The following is a 4,421-nucleotide window of genomic DNA, read 5'->3' on the forward strand; positions in this document are numbered from 1 at the left end:
TGCAGCCGCCTGTAAGTTGTTACAAACGTAGGACAACTCTGGTGTAGTAGTTCCTTCAGCAGGCCGATCCCCCTCAACCCTAATTCTTTTGGGCAACCAAAAAAGTCTTTCACAATCCCATGGCTAGGCTGGCTTTGGGGACGTAGTATAGCATTGGTTAACCTAGGTTGCAGGGCACCCGGAAAAACAAGGGACCTATGCCAGTGTGCGTTAAGGGCCTAGGTCCCCGGGTAGGTGTGTTATCACCAGGGTCATTCAGTATATAATTGTTTCATTGTTTCGTCAAAACTAGGGACCTATGCCAGGGTGCGTTAAGGGCCTCGGTTCCCCGGTAGGTGTGTTATCATCAACGTCATTCAGTATGTCAATGTTTCATTGTTTGCTCATCCTGTGATGCAAAGCCGTATGCTCATAAAGCGCAGGCACACCGCTAGAAAAACTAGAGGGGTCTTGGGTTCCTAGGTGAACCCCAGCATCCTAACCCAGTCAAGCCTGTCGAGCCTCTGGCTGGTCACACGTGCTGCGGAATCCACTCAGCTTTCCTCAGGTGCAGTCAGGTCCATCTTGGAGAGGGACCTTCTGTGGACCTGTTTTTTCACCTCCCTAACCTGAGGATTGTATTCAAACCATCGTGGATCGCTCACGTAAAATGGTCACTGCGCCTAACACCTGGGATCCCGTAAGCCTGATCTGCGTTGGCTTCAGAGCGTTTTCTGACTAGTTCCAACTTTGCTGAAGCTTGTCGAAGGTAAGGCGACGGCTAGTTGGAACGGAAAAATTTTACAAAACTTCCTATTCTCGGAAGTAAATGGGAAGAGAGAGTGCTTAAGGAAGAAGGGAAGTTGAGGGTGGGTAAGAAGGAAGGAGCGGGAGTTAGCGGTAGATTGTCACTTTAAGATATCCCCAAGACGAAAAAGGCGAAAGACATGCTGCTAGATCCCTAGAATTCGGACACTGGGAGAGGGCGGGGATAGCAAAGATCTCGCGAATGTTGAGAGGCATTGGGATCTCCATCGCGGGATCGTAATCCCGCGATCTTATGACTAAACGAACGTGATTTAGGCAGAAGTAATGGTAGCGATAAAGGGATTGGGTGGTGGTGGTGGTAGTGGTGGAGGGGTGGAGCCAACAAGGACGCACGTCGTGCGTGCTGACGTATAGCGGGCGTATATGACGTATAGTGGAAGGGGCGATATTACCGCGTAGGCTAACCAGTGTACTTAAGAGCTGTAGATCCCGTACGAGATCTCCGCTATTCGGTCTCACGCCTACAGTGGACTACCGGATTTTTCGCTTTTCTTCAGGGATGAGTCATGTGGTGGTGAAAAATGACCCTGAACTGGACCAGCAGGTGAGTCAAAGTAAGCCTACCGAGGCTTTCTACGGGACCCTTTACTTGGCCTAACGGTTTGTGGCGCACTGCTAATTGGTTTTTCAGTTTCAATTTTTGGGGGGTCGTGTGTTATGTGACTGGGACTCTAGGGATACGGGGAGAGAAACTGCATGAGACCATGACAAGACAACGTACGGAAGAGACCGGACGATGGCAGTAACGTTAATGGTAGTGGTTACGCTGGTATTCTGGTGTAGTACCGGGCCTCACGCAATGGCGGCTTTTGTGTTTGCCTGAGCCGTCCCGTGGAGACGCGCATGTGCGACCACGGACCCGTTAGTGAGAGGGGGCGGGGGAGGGGGGCGGTTCGCAAAAGGGGACCATTTTTTTGTCTAGGGGTTAGGCCCTCACCAGGCACCCCTGACGTATTCGCAGTAGTGTCATTGTTAAAAGGAGGGTGTATTCAGGCTACCCAGTGTATGTAGCGAGAAGAAAGAGTATGGTCTTTGCCCGGGCAAATGGCGAGAGTCTTTGTATACGATTTTGTGACTGGGCAGCGCTGTGTTCCTTGAGCAAAGGGGCCAGGCCTGTGGAATTCTTGAAAACGAGTGACTGTAAAGTACAGAGAAACAAGTATCCTGTATCTTGTTTCTGGCGGGGTCCCGTAGCCACGGAGCAACTGTTGCCCGGGTGCTGAGCGTGCCGAAACTGGGCTTCCGTTATGGAAAGTTTTGTGACGCAGAAGAACCGGAAAGGGATGGTGGGGAGGGTAGGGAAGGATGGCTGTGGTGTGCTTCTCTTGACCCTATAGAAATAATGGAAATTGGACACCTGCGGAAAGACACCTAGAAGGTTAGGGATCCAGCATTGTGCTACACCCCTTTGTTAATTCAGTCACTGGACAGCCGCCTAGCCGAGAGCTGTGCGGTTTTTATGTAGTATTGTGCCTTAACGTTAGGCAATACATGCAGAAGTCGTCCGGTAGAAAATTAACCTCGAATGTTGATTAGCGGGACAGGTTATTTGTGGTTTACTTTCTTGTTACCGCTGAAGGAATGTTGATATAGGTTTAACTCTGTTTCCATTAAGGACAGACCCTTTACTTTGGAAGTCTGAACGATGAGGCAGAAGATACGTGGTCTACGTGTTACATCAGGCTCGTTTTCTGTGTCAGGAACCTACCGCGCTTTTGCATTTGGCACTCCAGTCGTTTGCAAGCTTATCCCTGCATTTCTGCCTTCCAAGTCTAGGGGAGAGAATGAATAAAGAGCATACATTTTTTTTTAACCAAAAAATACCGTCCGAATTTCGTAGTTGTGATTAAACCTTAGTGATGCTAAATGACTTTAAGTTTTGCTGTTAGGTGTCGTTTGAGGGATTTAATGGTCTGCCTTTGAAGGTTATTTTTCCACTGACGACGTATTAACGCCTGCAATTTACTGAGACTTGATGTGGTAAATGTTAAATAGACCACAGAAATAGAAAATTAAGAGCCTGGGCAATACGAATTTATGTTTTCTATGTATTGGCATTCGTTTAACTCTTGATAAACCGTGCTCTCTAGTGCACTAGAATTAAGTAGTAAACAAATTCAAATGGCAAAATTTTTAAGTATAGTAGTATCTTAATGATTCATGTAATGTGATAGTATCTTGAACTTTCAATATATATGTAAGCATGCTACGGTCTAGAAAGTTTGTGCAAAAAGGTGACGAAGTTGCTCTTGGCATTGGTCTTAACGTGTTTTTTGAAAAAAAAAAAAAAAAAAAAAAAAACAGTTTTGACGTACTTTTTTTTTTCCCCCACTGCTTCAGAGTAGTTCTAGGTAAGGTATTATGCTGAAAGCCCTTAAAGCGAAATAACCTTTTTTGTGGTTTTAAAATCCATCAATATAAGGAGGCAGGAATTGAGATTGGATATGTCATTTTAGAAGCATTAAATACGAGATGTGTTGCTTTTTAACTTTGTAACCAAAGACCTCCACATTTGGTATTTAGTATGGGAGAAATAAATGCTACCATCTTCATAAAGTATCAGACATTAAATGACATCTGTGTAAAGCCGCATAGTACTCAAAACGTAGTGAAGTTGGTTTTTATTTTAGCTTTTGATGTTTAGGAATTTATCTACATTAAAAATAGTTGTACCGTCTTCAGGGCAGAGAGAAATTAGGGAATCTTCAAATGCTTCTAATGTCCATTTATTTTTAGGGTTAGAATATCAAGAAAACCACCGTCATTGGGAACATTTCACTATCATGACTGTAGCTAAATTGAAGTTACTGAGAAATTGATAGTAATTTTTTTAGTTAGGAAAGTTTTCACTATGGATAATTGTTAAGGAAAGTTTGTTTTGAATTAATGAATTTGAACTCATTACTGTGAAACTGCTGGTATTCACCTGATGCCATTTGCATTTGTCATGGTTGGCAGAACTGGGTATCTTTAAAACCTTGGCAGGTAATGCCAGGCCGACATGGCAGCTAAGTTTGTGGTACAGGATAAGATTGGAATCTGTCTCATTTGTCTTTTGTGATGTTATCTGTTCTTGTGTATCAGCATGTGAGCTATTGGTATCTCTTCTAGCTTGCTAATCTGGACCTGAAGTCTGAAAAACAGAGTGGAGGAGCATCTACAGCGAGCAGTAAGTAAATTTTTTTAAAAAAATGGAGTGTTTATCAGAGCTTAATGTTAATATCTTACTGGACTTTTTAATTTTAAATTTACATTTTTTTCTTTTCAATTTGACTGTATAAAAATATGAGCTATTTTGGTATGTCTGGGTAATAAAATACACTGTTTACCTGTGTCTACTGAAAGTACAAAACATTATCCTGTCGCTGTGGTACCTGCTTGTAGTCCCAGCTGTTCATAAGGGTGAGATGGGAGAATTTGCCTGAGCCTGGGAGGCTGGAAGCTTCAGTGAGCTGAGATCAGGCCACGGCACTCCAGCATGGGCGAGAGAGACCTTGACTCAAAAAAAAAAAAAAAAAACAAAAAGCCAAGAACCTTAATGTAATACAGATTATTTTTAGAAAAGCCGTCCCATTCATTTCTGGCCCAGTGTGGGATATAAGCCCATCCTGTGA

The 4,421-nt window shown here is 43.9% G+C and overlaps 1 long non-coding RNA gene across 1 annotated transcript; it reads left to right on the forward strand.

Annotated features, from left to right (window-relative positions):
• The first annotated feature begins 484 nt into the window (after positions 1-484).
• On the forward strand, positions 485-4,287 carry LOC131382783 (uncharacterized). The gene is made up of 3 exons (XR_009212373.1): positions 485-748; positions 1,305-1,351; positions 3,919-4,287. It is a non-coding gene; the product is annotated as an uncharacterized LOC131382783 (long non-coding RNA).
• The last annotated feature ends 134 nt before the right edge of the window (positions 4,288-4,421 follow it).

The sequence above is a fragment of the Hylobates moloch genome, unplaced genomic scaffold (genome assembly GCF_009828535.3).
Source record: "Hylobates moloch isolate HMO894 unplaced genomic scaffold, HMol_V3 SCAFFOLD_5680, whole genome shotgun sequence".
Lineage (NCBI taxonomy): Eukaryota > Metazoa > Chordata > Mammalia > Primates > Hylobatidae > Hylobates > Hylobates moloch.